This window comes from Rhinoderma darwinii, chromosome 10 (genome assembly GCF_050947455.1).
Source record: "Rhinoderma darwinii isolate aRhiDar2 chromosome 10, aRhiDar2.hap1, whole genome shotgun sequence".
Lineage (NCBI taxonomy): Eukaryota > Metazoa > Chordata > Amphibia > Anura > Rhinodermatidae > Rhinoderma > Rhinoderma darwinii.
Window position 1 is genome coordinate 63,198,443 of NC_134696.1, and position 22,816 is coordinate 63,221,258.

Consider the following 22,816-nt stretch of genomic DNA (forward strand, 5'->3'; position numbering starts at 1 on the left):
ATGTTTAAATACTAAAATACCTACAAAAAAGAATATCTACAAATGTACTGGGTTTTCTGTGTTCTTCTCGATCGGATCAAGCTTGAGGAAGGCTCAGGTTGTGTGAGCCAAGATGTCACAGGTGGTCATAAAAGAAACCTCTTGCATCCCCTCGTATTTAAGCCTGTGCGTCTGGATTCTATTTTTGTGTGTGTGCATAATATATATATATATATATATATATATATATATATACACACACACACGTGTCTTTTTTCAATCTTATCAACGAGATATAAATATATATCTCATTGATAAGATTGAAAAAAAAAAGGACACCGATCCATCAAGTCTAACCTATAATCCTACGGTGTTGATCCAGAAGCCTCAATAAGGTTGCTGCATCAAGGTCCTTCTTGAAATCAACCATTACAACTTCCTGTAGCAGAGAGTTTTATAGTCTCACTGCTCTCACAGTAAAGAATCCCCGTCTGTGAAACCTTTTTTCCTCTAGACGTGGAAGATGCCCGATTGTCCTTGTTAGAGGCCTAGGTGTAAAAAGTTCATTAGAAAGATCTACTGTCCAATTTCATTTTCGTACAGATTTGTAATTAGATCACCCTTAAGCCGACCCAGCCACCCATTCCCTTAATTTACCTTGGTCGCCCTACTTTGTACCCGTTCTAGTCCTCCTTATACACAAGTCGCCCAAAATTGTACACAGTATCCCATGTGTGGTCTGACTAGTGATTTGTATAGAGGCAAAACTACGTTCTGGTCATGAGCATCTATGCCTCTTTTGATGCATCCAATAATTTTATTTGCCTTGGCAGCAGATACCTGGCTCTGGTTGCCAAGGGTAAATGTACTGTCCACCAATATGCCCAAGTCTTTTTCAGTAGCAGTTTTACCCAGTGTTTTACCATTTAATGCATAATAGTAAAATTTGTTTCCTCTTCCCAAGTGCATCACCTTAGATTTATCCACATTAAACATCATTTGCCATTTCTTTGCCCAAACCTCCTGCTTCCCCAAATAGCTCTGTAGTATTACATTATCCTCCTCTGGGTTGCAGAGGAGCTTAATATCTTCAAATACTGAAATTATACTCTGTAAGCTCTCTACAAGGTCATTGATAAACATATTAAAAAGAATCAGGCCCAATACGGAGCCCTGTGGAACCCCTGGTAACGATGACCCACCTTGAGGGTGTACCGTTAAAACCACACTATGTTTTCGATCACTGAGTTGTTTACGCAATTGCACATATTTTCCCCCAGTCCCTGCCATTTCAATTATATACCAACCTTTTATGAGGCACAGTATAAAACGCCTTTGAAAAGGCTAGATGCACATCCACAGGCGACAGAGGCTACAGTTGATTCTGCAGCAGCATCGGCGTTTGCAGGTAAGTCGATGTAGCCTCTGTCGCCTGGTGCCGATGTGTCCTCGCTCGTCCGACACGATGCAGGACCTGGGGCAGGAAGTGATGTCACAGCGTGAGCTCTCGAGAATACGCTGTGTGTCTGTGCACTGCCAGAAGCTGGGCGTTAACGAAGAGAAGTGGATGATACTGATTCATCAGCATCATACACTTCTATTCACAACGCCCAGCTAGTAAAAGAAGTAAAAACGCCCAGATGTACATACACAATACACGCCCAGTTGGACTTAAGAAAGGCTCATTTGTATAAATATAAAAATGGTCATAACTTGGCCAAAAATGCTTGTTTTTGAAAAAAACAAAAACGTTACTGTTATCTACATTGCAGCGCCAATCTGCTGCAATACGAAATAGGGGTTTGAAAATCTGGTGACAGAGCCTCTTTAACTCCTAAGGCCTCATGCACACGACCGTAGCCGTGTGCACGGCCGTGATTTTCGGGTCGGCCGGCTGCGGACTGTCAGCCGCGGGCCGCCCGCAAATTGTAGGACATGCACATGGCCGCCGTCATTGTTTTCAATGAGCCCGGACCGCAGAAGATGTCCATAATAGGACATGCCCGTTCTTTCTGCGGTGCGGGTTCCCGGGTCATGCACGGACCGTAAAAACTACGGTCGTGTGCATGGCCCCATAGAAAAGAATGGGGCCGCATTTCTCCCGTGGATTTTCGGGGGAATTGCGGCCGCAAAAACACGTTCGTGTGCATGGGGCCTAAGTCATCACCCCTATAACCTCAGTTGTATTGCCCCGGCTTATCTTAATGATGTATCACCTCATGTACTAATTGTCTTTGTGTAACATCTAAATGTTGTGCTTTTTTCTAAGTCATTCATTTGTAAACTGCCTGAAGAAGGAGCCTCTGCGCTCTGAAAGCCGCATATAGAACTTTTATGGTTAGCCAATAAAGGTATCATACCTATTATACTTTTGTCTTTTTTGACACAAAAGTATTTAACATGCCGTTTTCAAAGCAAATTGTGACATTTCAGCCAAAAGAACTGGCATAGAAAGGTTGATAAATTCCCACCATAATGTTAAAACCTTAAAAGCTATAAAATAAGGTAAAAGTATTTATTCCACTTTACCATGATTGAACAGTAAATATATGGTCACCATCTCTGATCATGTTTCTTTAGTCTACAGGTATAGCTTTAACCGGTCAGGAATGGGCGCCCTAGGTGACCAGGTGAAAGGTAAAAGCAGCTCTGAACTTATGGAACCTTAGGAGTGCAGTCAGGTTTTCATTCCTGGATGAGGAATTGTATGCTCCATTTCACAGTTATATCCTTTTTCTAGAAGGCTGGAAAACAACCAATATGGTTGCCACTTCATGTCCTTACAAGTGTTGTCAACTAAGCTCTCCTAAACAACTCAGTAGCAAACTCATCTAGTTACACTTTGTTTCATACTATCCAGTGAGAGCAGACTCATGCAAATGGCCATAGTACACAGATATGTAGATTGGCACATATAGACTGCTATGGACCTATACCACTGAGGTAAGCTGTGGCATGTTTAATTAAATGCCAAACAAAAGCTTCGTAATACAGAACTATATGGACCCTGTGTTCTAAAGAATGGCTAAATAATAGGATTTCTTAAGTACTCCCGGTAAAACCCTTTTCAAGTCAAGTTAATTGGGGGACACAGACTGTGGTATATGCCGCTGCCATTAGGATGCCCAACACTAAAAATTTTAAAGAAAAGAGTTGCCCCTCCTACAGGATATACCCAGTCTGCAAACAAACATTGAGATATTTAGCAAGCAGTAGGAGAAGCAGGAACAAGGTAATAGAAAGTATGCCAAAATAATAGAGGAGAATGCCTCAAACTGACAATTAACAAAACCTTGAAAACACAATGGATGGGAGCCCCCCCCCCCCCCAATAAACGAGAAAAGGATTTAATGGCAAGTACTCGAAAAAATCCTGTTTTCTCGTTTGTTGCTTTGGGGGACGCAGACCGTGGGTCATTCTAGAGCAGTCCACAGGGACAGAATTCAGGACATGGTCACCTATTTCACAAATGCTTGCAAGACCTTGCAACCCACTTAAGATCTGCAGAGGCAAAGGTGTGCACTTAATAGAACTTAGATTAGAGGATAATGAGGCAGAACCGCATGTGCAAACCCCTATAGAAAAGTATTGACGTTAAACTTAGATGCCAACAGGTGCCCGAACAACATGGAAAGTGCCTAAAACTTGTCCCTTCAGGGAACTAAGGGTCAAATCTTGGTTCAGGCTACCCTGGAGGAAGGAAAGAAAACTGGAGAGGGAACAAATTGCAAAGGAGGAAGATTGCGATCCTCACACCAACAAAAGTAGGTATTCCAGGTATGATGGTAAATGCGGGCTGAGGAAGACTTCCTAGCCTTTAAGGGAGTCTGTCACCATAATGTCCGTAGAAACAGTGTATTGAAGAGGAGACTAACCTGTTCCTAACGTTTATTTTCAATTTCTGCTTACTGCCTCCTTTGTAGAGAAACCCATTTTATTAACTTTATGCTAATGAGCATTTAATTGCAATGATGGAGTCCCCGTTACTCCCAAATGCTCTTACGTCGCTCCACAATTCAACCCCCCCCCTCCCTACGTTGATTGACAGGGGCCAGGCAGCGTATTTGTTGCGTTCATGCCTGGCCCCGTACACTGTCTGTAACGCGTGCGTGTCCCTGCTCTTTACTCGGCGGCTCCCTGTCCCGTCCTGAAAGAGGAGGAAGGGACGGGGAAGCAGTGTCCACCGGGTGTACCAACAACGACGCAGCCAATCTTGGGCTACCAGGATGGTCAGAATCCTGTTGGCCTTGTGTCCCTGATGCGGACCTCAGGACCCTGGGCTCGGGAGATGAAGCAGGGAACCTGGCGATTGCACCTGGACGCCATCAGGTCCACGTCCGCCTTGCCCTATCAGAGGCAAATCTGGTCAATGAGCTCCTGTAGGAGATAGGGCACTTATAATCTGGGGACAGAGCCTCTTTAAAGGGAACCTTTCACCTCCCCATACATGTGCAGCTGAGTGCAACATGTAATGGGGAGGGCTGCACAAACCCTGGGGCACGTTACTTTTTTTCTACCCCCCTCCTTTATTTAGATATTGGTGCCGTTATATTTGACGCCCAATATTTAAATAACCCACTGAACTGTCAACAGGGCGTGTACTGGCAAGGGGGCGTGTTACTATGGCTGTGACACTGTCCAATCAGATATGGACAGTGTTACAGCAAGAGCGAGGATAGAGGAGAGAGGAGAGAGCGAGCGCGCGCGCACGCTCTCACTCTTTAGCCTTCAGGTTCAGTCTTCTGCCGAACTGGCAAGAGGGCGTGTCTCTTCTACGGACAGTGCACGCGCTCCCCAGCTCTTACACTGTCCGTAGCAGTGACACACCCCCTTGCCAGTTCGGCAGAAGACTGATCTTGAAAGATCAAGACTGAGAGCGTACGCACGCGCTCGCTCTCTCCTCGCTCTTGTTGTAAAACTGTCCACATCTGATTGGACAGTGTCACAGCCATAGTAACACGCCCCCTTGCCAGTACACGCCCCGTTGACAGTTCAGGGGGTTATTCAAAAATCGGGCGCCAAATATAACGGCATCGATATCTAAATAACGGAGGGCGGTAGGAAAAAAAATGTGAAGTGCCTCAGGGATTGTGCAGCCCTCCCATTACATGCTGCACATGTATGGGGAGGTGAAAGGTTCTCTTTAAATGTCGTTCAGGTACAGGATGACCGACACCCACCCCCCAGTCAGAAGGAACGCCATAACGATCAAAAGTATTTTTGTAAAAACTCTCAGGGCCGTAGCAAGGCCAAACGGAAGAGCCTCAAATTGGTAATGATGGGACAGCACTGCAAAGCGCAGGAAGCGGTGGGGACTCAAATGGGACCTGCAAATATGCACCCTTGATGTCGACTGAGGAAAGAAATTCTCCCTGTTCCAGGAAAGCGATGACAGATTGAAAGGATTCTTTGCAGAAATGGCAGACCCTGACACTTGAGGTACAGGATGGGTCAAACCGAGCAGTCCTTTTTCGGTGCGACACAAAGGTTGGGATAAGAGCCCCCAAAAACTTTAGGTCAGGTGCGCTGGAATGATGACCCCCTCGAAGTGTCGATTGCTCCAAAAAAAAGCCGGCCGCCCTGAAGGGTTACTGAGAAAGAGCGGACTGAAAGAAACGCTCTGTAGGAAAGCTGGTAAATAAAATTTCCTATCGGGAGGATACCACTTCCCGAGCCCAAGCATTGAAATGTGAGAGAGCCAGACGTCCTTTTTAGTGCAGAAGCTTCTCCTCCACTCGAACTGAATCGAGCGGGGGCGCAACTTCACATGAAAATAGACTTACCAGCTCCAGCAGACTGAGGTCGGGGTAGCGAGTAGGGGTGAGCCTTAAAGGAAGGTTTGCTCCTGGTGAGAAGGCGGTCTGGAAGACAGTGTTGGAGAACCAACGAAAAGGTGCGAAAATGAACACCTGTCATCTTAATGGGGGGGGGCGTTTGACCCTGTTCTTGGGGAGGTGGGTGCGCATGGCACCAATAGCCTCTGAGATGGTTTCGTCCAATCTTGTCCCGAAAAGTCGGGAATATAAAAAGGAAGCACAGCCAGGTACCGCTTTGAAGCTTTATCTACATAGAGACCAAGCTTTTATCCTTGCATTCGGCGGATAGAAATGGTAGAAGCCGAAACCCGAGCTACTAGAATCAAGAGAAACTTCACATAGGTACTTGAACGCATTAGAGATTAGATGGGACAGATCCACCGATTCGGATCCGGAGAGCACGTCACAACGGAGTTTGTGCGCCCATTCAGTGACTACTCTGCTGACCCAGACTGAGGCAAAAATGGAGCATAAGGCATAGCCGGAGGCCGCAAAGGCGGACTTGGCAAAGGATTCCACACGGTGATCCAGAGGATCCTTGAAGGAAGTGGTATCCACTATAGGCAAAGTAGTGGCTTTGGCCAGACGGGAAACAGGAGGATCTACCAGCGGACACTCATCCAACTTGGAACAGGCCTATTCCTGAAAAGGATAGATGAAATTCAGCCAGCTAGAGTGGGAGAATTTCTTGTCTGGGTGTATCCATTCCTTGAAAACTATACTTTCAAGTTCAGAATGAGCTAGAAAAACTGTCTGGAACCATTGAGGATGAAGGAAGGAAATCGCTTCAGGGGAGGGAGAGGGTGTGAAATCAGTGACCTGTAAGTTGTCACCGACAGCCTTAACCCCTTGCCGATACGTCATGTAACTGTACGTGACATTCTGTGACACTCATCCTCCATCTCCTAAATGTGTGACCAGCAGGAGAACCCCCACAGTGGTTCACCCTGAGGTAAGGGGAGACATATTTGAGGTGCTCCTTAGGCTGGTGGATCACTGAGAAGCTGACGCTCGTGTCCCACTTGTCTTCATAGGCAGGGGAACAACGGCGGATTTGTTGATTACACCGTGCACATGCTAAGGAGGAGAAAACAGGGAGACATCTGTCAGCCTGTTTCCCAGCTGTAAAAATAAAAAAATAAACATAAAAATGTCTCTGCCTCCTACGGACACTAAGCTAAAACTAAACAGCTAAGTGTCTGTAGGCGGGGTATATCATGTAGGAGTGGCCACTTATTCAATTCTAAGCGTCAAGCTTCCTAGTGGCAACAGCATATACCACGGTCTGTGTCACCCTTTGCAAGAAACGAGAAAGATCATTTTACATCTTAAAACGGTAGTCAAATCAAAGAAAACCCCTTTAGATGGTGGCTGCGGGTCTGGCTCCAAAAAGCGAATTTTGACAGGCGAAGCTGCAGGAAAATGTAGTATTAGATGGTGGACATTTATGAAGGGAAGGTTCCGGTTAATAGTTGGGGTCTCAAGCATTCAAAAAGCTTAATTGACAAATAAATAAATATATTTTATAAGCATTTTTTTTTACTTTACATAAAACGCTCTTAAAATAAGACCAACCTTGAATCTCCACACAACCAGGATAAAAACTTGAGATGTTACAACAGGTCACTTGACATTACTCACATCTTCACTCTATGGAAAGTGTTCCATTAGTGGACAACTCAAATCCTGAAAAACAAAATAACACATGTAGAATGAGGTTCTTTTGCACACACTTTTAACATGGTTACTGATTATGATTAGATAGATTCCTATCACACAGTTATACTGAAGGTCACATTTTAGCCTTTTTCGCTGTATCATTACAATTTATTAGCTTATTTAGCAAAGGATAATCACAATGTGCTGCTCCCCTGGCAGAGCCAGCACTGGCGCCACCTATTTACGTGATCCTGTGCCGAGGCATCATGGGATCAATACCACCAATTTCCTTCCAGACGTCCTAAAAAGGCAGGATGTTGTGATGGTGTCTCTCAAGAGACATAAGCATTGGTTTCTTTTTACAAAAAACACAGTGAAATACGCTCGGAAACTAGCGCCGCAAGTTTTTTCTGCCGCCCATTAATTTCAATGGGAGGTCAGAGGCAGACACCGAGGCAAGAAAGGACATGCCGCTTTTTTTCCGCGTGAGCGGCTAAAAGCTGCTGCTCGGGGCAAAAAAAAAAAACGCCTCTGCCTCCCATTGAAGTCATAAATAAATCGGATCCTGGAGCCATACTGCATTTTTTTTTACTGTGGGTTTAATATTCATGGTACAGAGCTCGTTTGACATAAAGGAGAAGGATGTAAATATTTTATTAGTGGTGTACCCCAGGGTTCAGTGCTCCGACCACTATTTACGTTATTTATTAAAGGGGTTTTCCCCATCAGAAACATTTATGATGTACCCACAGGATAGGTCATAAATGTCAGATAGATGTGGGTCTCACCTCTGAGACCCACACCTCTCTCTACAACGAGGCACCTAAACCCCCTTTCTACTGCTCTGTATTGTGGCTGAATCGTGTGATTTCTGACCATGAATTACGGAAACAGCGTAGCTTGCTGAGCTATGCTGTTTCCGTAAAACTCATAGTAGTGAATGGCAGTTACGGAAGCAGTGTAGCATGCGATGTACGCGGTTTCTGTAACTACCATTCAGTTCTATCGGACATACGGAAACAGCGTAGCCCAGCGAATTCATGGCCAGAAATCACACGATTCAGCCATATAAAAGAATGGGTCTGTAATTACGGACTAAATCTATGGTCGTGATGGGGCCCAAGTAGGAAGAGGAGAAAAGATATCAGCATGTTAGGGTGTATTCACACTGTGTACGTACAACGAATACATCAAGAAAGTTCATGGCAAATACGCCATACGTATTCCTAGGACCCTATTCACTAGACAGATGCCAAAAGAGGATCCTTTGGTGATTCATCAGGCCTGTATGCCTTCTTCTCAACTGTATGGAAAAGCGTAATCAACCACACTTCCAAACAGAGGCATCTAGTAAAAAACAATATATATATATATATATATATATATATATATATATATATATATATATATATATATAAAATAAATAAAATAAAAACATATACAGCTCAGTGTAACTTTTCCAAGAGTCATAACTTTTTTATTTTTCCGTCTGCATAGCCGTATGAGGGCTTGTTTTTTGCAGGACGATTTGTAATTTTTAATTACATAATTTTTGGGAACATGTAATATAATGATTACCTTAAATTAACTTATTTTTGGGAGGGAATTGAAAAAACAAACAAAAAACAGCAGCTATTCCAGCATTGCTTTTCAAGTTTTAAATTGACACCGTTCACTATGCGGCATAAATAACGTGTTATATTTATTCTATGGGTCGGTAAGATTATGGAGATACTAATTATGTTACTTTACTTTATTTTGCAAACGTAGTAAAACATAAAAAACCTATAATTAAAGTTCGGAATCCGTCCCAGATGAGTAGATACCTGAAGATGGTGTTTCATAGTGTACATTGAGGGAGACGATATCAGAAGGTCGTCTAAGTAAAGGATTATAATAATTCTTTGTGCCCTTAGAAATGCGACTACTTCTACCAAAACTTTGGTAAGCAGTCTTGGGGCTAACGATATTCCAAATGGTAGTGCTGAAAATGTTGCATTTTCCCTTGAAAGAGCAGAGCAAACCTGAGAAATGTTTGATGGGCTGGCTGAATTGGGAGGTGGAAATACGCTTCCTTTAGGGTATGTTCACACGCAGTGTTTTCAGGCGTTTTTCGGGGCGTAAATGCGAAAAAACGGAAGCTGAACGCCTACAAACATCTGCCCATGGATTTCAATGGGGAGAACGGCATTTCGTTCAGACTGTGCGTTTTTTTACCTGGCCGTTTTAAAAAAAAAAATAAAAAAAATAAAAAAATCGGCCTGTAAAAAGAAGTAGCAAGTCACTTCTTGAGAAGTTTTTAGAGCGGTTTTTCAATGTGTCAATAGAAAAATAGCTCCAAGATCAGCTCCAAAAAACATTTGATCCTTTACAAATCGAGACCGTTTTCCCTTGAAAACAGCTCCATATTTTACACCGGATTGTAACAATATGAAAACTCAGCTCTCCACTCACTGCAATTTGAGTGCAATTTGGCTTGTATAGGATTTTGTATTTATATTGGGGTTAAGAAGGAAATTCCTGAGTTTTCCCCCTTTTTGATAGGACTAAATTTAGTCCATAAACTGGGTTTTAAAGGGCGGTTTTTAATTTGGGGTTCTATCTTTTTTTTTTTATTAGATACCTTCTCTAAAAGATCATCCAGAAAAGTACCAAACAGATATTCTCCTGTAAAATCAATGCCATATAAGTGATCTTTGGATCTTGTATCTCCTTCTTTCCAATATCTAATCCAAATTGCTCTACGAGCTGCATTTGATAAAGCACCATTTCAAGCTGCAAACCGCCGATCGTTTAACTCTTTCAGCACCCAGGACAGTGACTATTTACTGACGTCGCCTAGAAACGCTCCCGTAATTACCTGAAAAAAGGCTAGGGATTTCTAAGGAGTTTAGAAATAGGCTTATATTTTACTCTGGTGAGTCCAAAGTATATGATGAGATTCCTAGAGTAGATATCCAAGTTGCAAAAGCAGTAAAGTTAACATCCCTTTAGGCCCCATGCACATGACCGTAAAAACTCCTGTGATTACGGGAGCCCCATAGACTTCTATGGGCTGCCCGTGCCATAATTACGGCCTGAAATAGGACATGTTCTATATTTTTCAACGGCACGGGCACCTTCCCGTAAGCATACGGGGAGGTACCCGTGGCCAATAGAAGTCTATGGGCCCGTAATTACAGGAGTTTTTACGGTCATGTGCATGGGGCCTAAAGGGATGTTAACTTTACTGCTTTTGCAACTTGGATATCTACTCTAGGAATCTCATCATATACTTTGGACTCACCAGAGTAAAATATAAGCCTATTTCTAAACTCCTTAGAAATCCCTAGCCTTTTTTCTGGCTCCTGACACTCCTCAAAAATAATGTCCTTGATATCCGTATTTATGGGAAACACAAGATTATTTTTGGGTCTTAAACCTCCGAACATTTCATAATGTACAATACGAGGAGGTTGAATTTCATTAATCTGCATTGTTCCTCTTACAGCTCTGATTAGGGCCCTCAATGTCTTCAGAGGAGAAAAAATATTTTTTTTCTTGGTCTCTAACTTCTTGTGCAGGATTAATAGTCAAATCTTCATCTGGAGAGACATACGTTCCCTCTTCTTCATCAGAATCGGAGGAGAGCAGATCAAAACTAGCCCTTTTACTTATAGACAGAGCTGCAAGATGGAAAAGACATTCTAGGAGTAGAGTGATGTGAAACATTGGCATATGGAGAGGCTGGTGTGACATTTTGATGTACTTCTGATGGACCCGTCTTCAATAGATATTAAAGACAAATAAACCTGTTCTCTTACCATAACCCTTAGACTATCTACTAGGGATGGTTGTTCATCTTCAAGGACTTGAGAAATACAGTCCTTTTATATAAGTCAGACAATTTTTGGTTACAAACAGCACATTTACGATGTTTTTTTAACTTCAGTTTTAGCTTTTTGTGATCTGCTTTTTCCTATTGAGAAGAAAGAAGAGGAACCATCAATTACACCACTCCATTCCAAGTGATAGGATTAGCATTTTTCCCCCTATGGGGTACTCAAGCTACTGGGAACCATGGTGTCTCAGATGGAGCAGGATGAGAGAGAGCGCTTTCAGAACCTGGAGAGGACATTCACACAGGTGGAGTCTCAGACCTCAGATCAGGTAACTCCACAAACGACCTGCTGGGTTTAAGTAACAGGGGAAGTCCCGCCAGCTTGAATCACTTCCGGCGCATCTGGAGAATTTCCAGCGCGCCTTCATTGACCTCCGATACTCAAACATGGCGTGCCCCACTTCCGACGGCCCTGTGATATTGCATGCTGACAGGGCCGTGATTCGATTGTGAGCCAACGGGCAGTACATCGGAGGGTCCTTTTAAGCTCTATTTCCTGTCCCTATAGAGGTCAAAGATGACATCCTCCAGATGTGGCCACCATGGGGACGACATGGAAAACAAACGTTATGGCTGCTGAAAGGTGGAAAGGCAAAAAACTAAAAAATGTAGCTGGTCATTAGGGTCTTTTCAGGCCTGGAGTTTCTTCTCCACCAATCCACAATCAGACAGACTGTGTACAAAAGGAGAATATTCAAGACCATTATTACCCTTCCCAGGAGTGGTCGACCAACAAAGATCACGCCAAGAGCAAGGCGTATAAGTCTGCGAGGTCACACAAAAAAACCAAGGTAACCGCTAAGCTAATAAAGGCACTTCTCACATTAGCTAAAGAGGCTCTGTCACCAGATTTTCAAACCCCTATCTCGTATTGCAGCAGATCGGCGCTGCCCATGTAGATAACAGTACATCGGCACCAGGCGACAGAGGCTACATCGACTTACCTGCAAACGCCGATGCTGCTGCAGAATCAACTGTAGCCTCTGTCGCCTGGTGCCGATGTGTCCTCGCTCGTCCGACACGATGCAGGACCTGGGGCAGGAAGTGACGTCACAGCGTGATCTCTCGAGAACACGCTGTGTGTCTGTGCACTGCCAGAAGATGGGTGTTAACGAGGAGAAGTGGATGATGCTGATTCGTCAGCATCATACACTTCTATTCACAACGCCCAGCTAGTAAAACAAGTAAAAACGCCCAGATGTACACACACAATACACGCCCACTTGGACTTAACTTTAAACACACCCAGTTGTACTTAAGAAAGGCTCATTTGCATAAATATAAAAATGCGACATAACTTGGCCAAAAATGCTCGTTTTTGAAAAAAAAAAAACGTTACTGTAATCTACATTGCAGCGCCGATCTGCTGCAATACGAGATAGGGGTTTGAAAATCTGGTGGCAGAGCCTCTAAGGCCTCATGCACACGACCGTAGTGTTTTTCTGGTCCGCAAATTCCAGGACCGTGTTCCGTGAAATGTCATCCGCAGTTCATCCGTATGTAATCCGCAGTTCATCCGTATGTAATCCGCAAAATGCGGATGAAAAAAAAAAAGCCTAGGTAAAACAGGATGACGACAGAACTCATTCGCTCGTCGCCTAGCAACACTTCCGCAAATCCGCAAACTGCGGATGACACACGGAGGTGTATCCGCAATTTCCACGGGCCCATTGACTTCTATTGGCATGTCCGCATCGAATTTGTTGGCCGTAATAAGACATGTCCTGAGTTTCTGCGGCACGGATGTGCGGACATGCGGAGACCCGTGAAAACACGGATAGTGTGTATGGGCCCATAGAAATGAATGGGTCCGCAATTCTCCCGTGGATTTGCGGGGGAATTGTGGACGCAAAAACACGGTCGTGTGCATGAGGCCTTAATGTCAATGTTTATGGATCAGGGGGACAATTAACAACAATGGTGTGCATGGCAGGATTGCAAGGAGAAAGCTACTCTCCAAAAACAACATTGCTGCCCACCTGGAGTTTGCTAAAGGTCACCTGAACAAGCCAAAAGGCTATTGTAACAATGTTTTTATGGACGGATGAGACTAAATACTTTTGCCACCCACAGATGTGTTATTGGATCATTTTCCCCAATAAATAAATAAATAACCAAGTCTAATATTTTTGACTCATTTGATTCGGTTAACTTTATCCACTTTGATGTAGGTAACGTCTTCTCAATTTTATTTCAAATTTATGCAGAAATATCGAAAATTCTGAAGGGTTCACAAAATTTCAAGCACCACTGTAGGTAGTGCCGCAGTGCCCATGAAGATAGCGCCACACTGCCCCATGTAGATGCCTCTGCAGGTAGTGCCACGTTTACCTGTCCATGTTCCTGTGCCGTCCTCCAGCATTGAAAACCTAGTTCCTTCTGACCATGCCTCCTGCAGAACGACGCAGGCAGCACGGTGACGTCATCACATCACCTACATCACTGGTAAAGCGCCGAAAGGTGGGGCAGGGAACTGATGGTTCCCTTGACTTGCAAGCGCTGTCAGTTGTATCCGCGTTTTAAAGAGGCTCTGTCACCAGATTATCAAATCCCTATCTCCTATTGCATGTGATCGGCGCTGCAATGTAGATAATAGTAAAGTTTTTTTTTTTTTTTTTAAAACGATCATTTTTGGCCAAGTTATGAGCAATTTTATATTTATGCAAATGAGCCTTTCTAATGGACAACTGGTAGTGTGTTTTCTCTTATTTCCAACTGGGCGTGTAGTGTGTTTGTTACATCTGGGCGTGTTTACTTGTTTTACTAGCTGGGCGTTGTGAATAGAAGTGTATGTCAGCATCATATGTCAGCATCATACACTTCTATTCACAACGCCCAGCTAGTAAAACAAGTAAACACGCCCATATGTTACAAACACAATACACGCCCAGTTGGAAATAAGAGAAAACACACTCCCACGCAGATAAAAATTTAATTCTGTTTTGTCAAAGAATCGATTTAACGAGTCTGTGAAAATACAGAATCGTGAGGCGTCTACATAGCAAATTAATTAAATTAATCGCCCAGCCCTAGCGGTTTTATTCAGTAACTAAGTAGAGGTAATATGTAGTTATAATGTGGAGGTTTTAATAAAACCTCATCTAAACTAAGGCCATCTCTGCGTGTCAACCACTACTTTATGTTAACTATATAAACACTTCCCGACATCCGCCTTATATAAATACACAGCAGGTTGGAAAGCGGACACACACACACACACACACACACGGAGCGGGTCAACGGGCTGAGCCCGCTGCATAAGAGGAGCGTGTCAACTGTATGAAACACCTGATACTGCAGTGCAACGAGAAGGATCCTGCTAGTTTAACCCCTTAAATGCTGTGGTCGCTATTTCCCATGTCATATGAGCCGTTATAAACAGGGGGATGCCCCCCTCTGACATCCCATCGCAGGTGTTTGTTATGGCAGCCTGGTGGCCTAATGAAAGGCCCCAGGTCTGCCATCTTTATGCTCATGTTAAAGGGGTTTTCCAGAACCAATTTCTATTTCACTGCACAGATAAAAATAATGGAATTTGTAATATTCTTATGTTTTGATTTAATCTTCTAACACCCGATTCCAATGCTGGTCACGTGATGCGTCTCCAGTAGCAAAATCCCTACTTCCTGTGCTAGCCCATCCATGATCCGAGTTGTTTTCCGGCTGGCTCAATGTACGGGCATGTCATTCCTGATGTCACTGTACAGTGAGGGAAGTGGTGGACCGGATACTCCCTTTCTTGATAGTTGCTGGTCTGATGCTAGGATAGCGAACACTAGCAGTGTTTACTAGGCATGCCCAATCCTGCGCTATCACAGCGCCTGCGCATCATTTTCTCCACCCTAGTAGCGGACCGAAACCATCAGAAGAAATCATGTTATGTCAGGAGCCAGTTGCTAGTAGCGCTCTGACAAGGACTCCGGCTCTGGGATTAGAGCCAGAGTCCCGGGCAGAGTGCTAGTATAGGCTCTACTCCGGGACTCTGGGGAATCCCCTGACATCACTGTTCATATATGAAACAATCAATTGTGAGCAAGTTATGAGCAATTTTAGATTTATGCTAATTAGTTTATTAATAAACAACTGGGCGTTTTTTACCTTTTTCCCAACTGGGCGTTGTAAAGAGAAGTGTATGACGCTGACCAATCAGCGTCATACACTCCTCTCCATTCATATCCATCTGTATTCACTGCACAGAGCGCCACACAGCCCCCCCGTACATAGCGCCACACAGCCCCCTCCCGTACATCGCGCCACACAGCCCCCTCCCTTCCCTGTATATAGTGCCACAAAGTCCCCCTCTCCCCTGTATATAGTGCTACAAAGCCCCCCTCTCCCCTGTATATAGTGCTACAAAGCCCCCCTCTCCCCTGTATATAGTGCTACAAAGCCCCCCTCTCCCCTGTATATAGTGCTACAAAGCCCCCCTCTCCCCTGTATATAGTGCTACAAAGCCCCCCTCTCCCCTTGTATATACTGCCACACAGCACTCCCCCTCCCCTTGTATATACTGCCACAGCAATCCCCCCCTTGTATATACAGCCACACAACCCCCCCTCCCCTTGCATATAGTGCTACACAGCAATCCCCCCCTGAATATGGTGCTACACAGGCCCACCCCCGTGTAAATAGCGCTAAACAGCACCCCCCCCGTGTGCATAGTGCTACACAGCAATTTCCCCGCCCTGTATATTACCACACAGCCCCCTCAAAAACAAAAGATTGTACTTACATTGGCCCATTCCCACGACGGACAGAGCGATACACTGCCTCTCGGGCGGGACACCAGCACAGTCCGGCGTGATGATGTGACGTCATCACGCTGGCCTGCGCAGGGAGTTTCCGCAGCGCCTTATGGCCTGCAGCCTATAGTACTCATTTGTATCTGCGTCCGGAGGACGCACAAACAAGTGAATGTGGCTGTCGCTAGCTCCGGAGCCCTCTCCGGTGCTAGCGACGCCACTCATCCGACGCCACCACCTTTGACTGTGCACGGGCTTTAAACTTTAGTGAGCGGGCGGACCGTGGAAGGTGCGCGGCTACGCACCTTATAGGGAACACTGGTTACAAGGCTTAGAACTTTAGCAGCAATTTCTCACATTTTCAAGAAAATTTCAAAAGGCTATTTTTTTAGGGACCAGTTTAGTTCTGAAGTGGCTTTGAGGGCCTTATATATTAGATAAACCACATAAATCACCCCATTTTAATAACTGCACCCATCAAAGTATTCCACAGAGAATTCAGAAAGTTTCTTAACCCTTCAGGCGTTTCATAGGAATTAAAGCCACGTAGAGTGGAAATTGAGAAATTTAATTTTTTTTTGACAAATTTCATTTGTAATATATTTTTTTCTGTAACACAAAAAGGTTTTACCAGAGAAACGCAACTGAATATTTATTGCTCAGATTCTGAAGTTTTTAGAAATATCCCACATGTGGCCCTAGTGCCCTAATGGACTGAAAGACAAGCCTCAGAAGCATAGGAGCACCTAGTGTATTTTGGGGCCTCCATTTTTTTTTTAGTCACCATGTCAGGTTGGAAGGACTTGTGGTGCCACATCAGTATAAAACCCCCAAAAGTGACCCCGTTTTGGAAACTATACTCCTCACAGACCCCACAGGTCTTTTTCTATATTTATTGGAGTTAGGGCTTATTCAGACGGATGTAAAATACGTCCGTGCAATGCGCATGATTTTCACGCGCCTCGCACGGACCTATGCTAGTCTATGGGGCCATGCACAGTCCGTAATTTTTACGCAGCGCGAGTCCGCTGCGTAAAACTCACGACATGTCCGATATTTCTGCGTTTTTCGCGCACCACTCACCTATTGAAGTCAATGGATGCGTGAAAATCGCGCGCACCACACGGAAGCACTTCCGTGGGACGCGTGTGATTCGCGCAACAGCAGTGAAAAGTATGAATGAAAACAGAAAAGCGCCACGTGCTTTTCTGTTTACAAACATACAGAGTGCCATAATAATTCATAGATGTGTGGCCGCTGTCGCACTGATAAATGGTGCCCAATCTTATCCGGTTTTGTAACACTCTGCACATTTTGCATCGCCATATTCGTAGAGCCATAACTTTTTTTTAGTTTTTTTTTCTCCAACGGAGCTGTGTGTTATTTGTTGTGGGACAATCTGTAGTTTTCATTGGTATCATTTTGGTGTACTTGCGATTATTTGATCACTTTTTATTCCATTTTTTTGCAAGCCGGGTGACCAAAAACAAGCAATTCTGACAAATGTTTTATATTCTTTTACTTTTTTTTTCACCGTGGGCTATAAATTAAAATTTTAGTTTATTCTGCGAGTTGATACAATTACGGCGATACCAAATGTATATAGTTCTTATGGTTTGCAATGTTTGCGCAATAAAATAACTTATTTTTTGTATCACCATATTTTGGGAGGGGTGGTGACTAGGGTTGTCACAATACCAGAATGTGGAATACGATACCGATACTTTGTGCAGTATTGCGATTCTCGATACCAAGACGCTACTTTGCCAACAGTAATAAAAATAAAAAAAAGTCCTTCCATTATCTGATGTGAGGCACGTGGTGTGATGAATTTTGAATGTGCCTCACATTAAAAGTAATTAACACATCATGCTTCTCAGTCATAATGGACAACATTGGGTTAATTACTATTAATGTGAGGCACAGAGGTTAAATTCATCACACCTCATATTTATAAGTGAAAGAAAAGTTTTTCTTTTATTTTTTTATAGTGTACACATCATAAATTCCGTAAAAAAATGTGTTGTGCAGGTTATTACAGCTACGCCAATAGCGAATAGGTGTATATTTTATGTATTAAGACTTACTTTAATGTTTATTGTAAAAAATGTGTTTGTGTACTTTATGTTTTTACCTTTTTATTTTTAAACTAATGTACTGGCATATATCTATATGCCAATATTTTAGCCTGTGTACTGATAGTACACAGGCAGTTGTTAAGACATACCTAACTAATTATGCCCTAACAACAGGAAATATGGTCTGAGAGCCCTGGGGACCTTCAATGGACCCTGGGCTGTCTGCCCATATATGGTATGTCCCTCGATCGCGTCACAGTGATTCCCTGTCACGCGATCCAAGGGGCATCCCTCCTTCTCATTTACCCCTTGAATGCTGCGGTCAGCTTTGATCGCATCATTCAGAGGAATAGCGGCGGAGATCTGAGGTTTCTCTCAACTCCGTCGTTAGAGCGGGACTGCGGCTATGAAATATAACCATTACCCTGCTCCTGACAACAAGTGCGCGTGCGGTCAGCATGAGGTGATGCGGCCGGCGCTGCACTAAACACAGAACATGGGGGTGTTTTGCAGTGCGCCCGCCATGTTCTGTCTTCAGTGCCGCCGCTCATTAGTGCAGTGCTGTTCGCACGCGCACTTGACAAGACTCAGGAGCGGGGCAATGACTATCACACAGCCGCAGCCCTGCTTTCATACGTTCATGTGTTTTAACACGCTTAGTATTGAAATACATGAAATAACGGTATCGAACCGTTTGAGGGCGCACAGCATCGAAACAGTATCAAAGCGTACCGTGAATGCCTAGTGGTGACAAAAATATAGATTCTGCCATTGTTTTTTTTTTTTTTTTTTGTAGTTTTCACCGTGCGGGAAAAATATTATAGCTTGGGTCATTACAAACGAGATACCAATGATGTGCACTTTTTTTTAACGTTTAGAAAAAAAAGCATTTTTGGTTTTTGTAACTTATCTTATTTTTACACTTTTATAAAACACAAACTTTTTTTTTGTCCCACTAGGGGATTTGTAGACTTGCAGCACTGACTGCTGCTAGAATACATTACACTACCTAGGTAGCTTAATGTATTCTGGCACTGACGTAATAGGAAGGCTACCAGAACCAGCTGGTCCTCATAAGCTTCGGTACATGGCAGACTCATTGTACATTGTCTGTCCTCTGGTTGCCATGCCAGCCATCGGCAGCCTCCAAAATCGCATTGTGGGGGCTGCCGATTTGCTACAAACCCCCTAAGTGTGGCGATCCCAATCGATCTCGCCACTATGGGGTTAATTACCTAAATCAGCGGCGCCTGGCCACTGATTGGCAACAGGGAGAGCAGGGCAGACACCGTGTACAGTTAATCGCCGCTACGGTGTAGCGCCACGAGGCGGTTAACCGCTAAAGTCCAGAAGTAACTGCACGTCAAAGTACGCTAAGTAACTGCTCGTCTGGACGTGCACTTACGTCGTGGTGCAAGAAGGGGTTAAAAGCTAAAAAAAACAAAACAGTTTTACATTTTCCCCAAAAACCAATATAAAAAAATACCCAAAAAACATAACTGCGTCAGTAATAGTCTGAACTATTACAATATAACATTTAATCCGCACGGTGAATGCCGAAAAATATATTAAAAAGCCAGAATCGCTATCTTTTTTGGTCACCTCATCTACCACAAAAAATAGAATCATTTATCAAAAAGTCTTAGGTACCCCAAAATCGTACCAATAAAAACTGCATGTCATTCTGCAAAAAATTCGCCCTCATATTGTTTAATGGACAGAAAAATATATATTCATTTTTGGCTTTCAGAATATGGCAAAAAAACGAAACTTTATTTTTAACAAATTTGTTTTTTACTACTTTTACAAGGAAAAACGAACACTATATAAATTTGGTATCGCCGTAATCGTATCGACTTGCTGAATAAAGTTGACATCTTTTTACCCCTCCATGAATGCTGTAATAACAACTGATGAGAATGTCAATGACTTCTATACATTTTTAAGACAGGAAAAACATTGGAGACAAATCAATATTTGTGTAAAGAAAAAAGGGGAGCAGTTGCCCATAGCAACTAATCAGATTTCAGATTCAGGGAGCCTTAAAGAGGCTCTGCCACCAGATTTTCAAACCCCTATCTCCTATTGCAGCAGATCGGCGCTGCAATGTAGATTACAGTAACGTTTTTTTTTTTCCAAAAACGAGCATTTTTGGCCAAGTTATGAGCAGGTTTATATTTATGCAAATGAGCCTTTCTGAAGTACAAATGGGCGTGTTTAAAGTTATGTCCAACTGGGCGTGTATTGTGTGTGTACATCCGGGCGTTTTTACTTGTTTTACTAGCTGGGCGTTGTGAATAGAAGTGTATGATGCTGACGAATCAGCATCATCCACTTCTCTTCGTTAACACCCAGCTTCTGGCAGTGCACAGACACACAGCGTGTTCTCGCGAGATCACGCTGTGACGTCACTTCCTGCCCCAGGTCCTGCATCGTGTCGGACGAGCGAGGACACATCGGCGACAGAGGCTACAGTTGATTCTGCAGCAGCATCGGCGTTTGCAGGTAAGTCGATGTAGCCTCTGTCGCCTGGTGCCGATGTGTCCTCGCTCGTCCGACACGATGCAGGACCTGGGGCAGGAAGTGAGTGACGTCACAGCGTGATCTCGCGAGGACACGCTGTGTGTCTGTGCACTGCCAGAAGCTGGGTGGTAACGAAGAGAAGTGGATGATGCTGATTCGTCAGCATCATACACTTCTATTCACAACGCCCAGCTAGTAAAACAAGTAAAAACGCCCAGATGTACACACACAATACACGCCCACTTGGATATAACTTTAAACACGCCCAGTTGTACTTAAGAAAGCCTCATTTGCATAAATATAAAAATGGTCATAACTTGGCCAAAAATGCTCGTTTTTAAAAAAAAAACAAAAAAACGTTACTCTTATCTACATTGCAGCGCCGATCTGCTGCAATACGAGATAGGGGTTTGAAAATCTGGTGACAGAGCCTCTTTAAGGTGCATTCGAGCGTGCGAGCGGTCCATTGAAATAACTGGCACGCTGACCAATGCTATTCACAGTGGGGCTATTCAGACGTCCATGTTTTTTCACGAAGCGGCTCCGCTGCATAAAACTCACTGCATGTCCTATTCTCTGTATGTCGTTTTTGCGGACTTCATTGCCCATTGAAGTAAATGGGTGCGTGAAAACAACGGACAGCACACGGAAGATATCCGCGTGCGGTCAGTGTTTCAGGCATCAGTTGCTAAATACAGAGAAAAAAAAAAGTAAAAGCGAGGCGAAACACAGGGAAACCTTGCAGAGGAGAAACCACGGACGAGAGAAACGGACACGGCAAGTTTTTTCCACACGCAAATCAGACACGCTCGTGTGATTGAGGCATTTAAACGAAAGCTGCATCCTGATTGGTTACTATTGGCATCTCCTCCAGTTTACACTAGTTGTGATGAAGGTCTCCAAGACTTTGTTTTCTAAAGGAGATAGGCGCCATACAGGTCATCACTACAGTCACAGCCCCAAAAGGCCCAGATCAAAAGAGCGCCCTCCGTTCAGCTGGCACTTCACTTTGGATTACAAATAGAAAAAAAACGAGAAATCTGGCTACTATAACGACTTCGAGCTTCTCGCTCCACTGCGAGCTACAGGCAGTCACCGTTTTCTCGCTGGTATCAATGATATACACACGGAGTGATGAGCTGTTAATGCGCGACACACTAACAGCCGCTGCTGCGCTCACAGACATCAACACTTTTCTTTTGGGAGTTTCTTATAAAGAAATGAAAGGCACGAGGTCACTTACTGGAGTCGCTTCCCGGTGCCGTCGCAACTTCCCTATATTCATGAGCGGCTTCCGGTAAATGACGTAAAGAAAAGAAAAAAAGCCTTTCCTATAACAACCGATACAAAGAAGGATCCTCTTGCGGAAGAAAGTGTCGACCAATGAACAGCTGGCGAAGCTAAACGTCATCAGTTGTTGGACGGAGTTTTTGTGTTACAAGGGTTTATATGTTATGTAAAATATGAAGGCAAATGTGTCTTCATATCCGTGAGAGGAGGACCACAACGGGGGCCATCTTGATGGCGTTCACAGGTCGCCGTTCTGTATTAAACTTTATAAGCCTGCTCTCTCTGATAATATAATCTACAAAACTATAGCTGAGCTGCTAATGGATTCCTGAAAGTCCTGCCCACATATATGTACAACCCATAATATGTATATCTAAAAATGTCACATATACAGTGCAAACATTATACAGGGTTATCTATTGTAGATCAATGTTTATCAGCAGGGGCGTAGCTAAAGGCTCATGGGCCCTTGTGCAAGAATTCAGATTGGGCCCCCCTACCCCTCCCCAACACCACCAGACTCCTGCGCGCGCCTATGCCCAGACGCCTTGCCGAACAGCAACCATGGATGCCCCCACACAGTATAATGCCCCCATAGCTGCCACACACCGTATAATGCTCCCCATAGTTGCCCCCACAGTATAATGCTCCCCATAGCTGCCCCCCACAGTATAATGCTCCCCATAGCTGCCCCCACACAGTATATTGCTCCCCATAGCTGCCCCTCCACAATATAATGCTCTCATAACTGCCCTCCACAGTATAATGCTCTCATAACTGCCCTCCACACAATATAATGCTCCCCATAGCTGCCCTCCACACAGTATAATGCCCCCATAGCTGCCCCCC

General features: G+C 44.0%; 1 protein-coding gene across 1 annotated transcript in view; it reads right to left on the minus strand.

Moving 5' to 3' along the window:
- Positions 1-22,052, minus strand: part of ZSWIM9 (zinc finger SWIM-type containing 9) — a 60,871-nt gene extending 38,819 nt beyond the window's left edge. The window contains exons 1-2 of the mRNA XM_075840004.1: positions 21,921-22,052; positions 7,371-7,481 (exon numbers count right to left, since the gene is read on the minus strand). The gene's annotated coding sequence lies outside the window, so the exon portion shown is untranslated. The remainder of the gene's footprint in view (positions 1-7,370; positions 7,482-21,920) is intronic.
- Between the last annotated feature and the right edge of the window lie 764 nt (positions 22,053-22,816).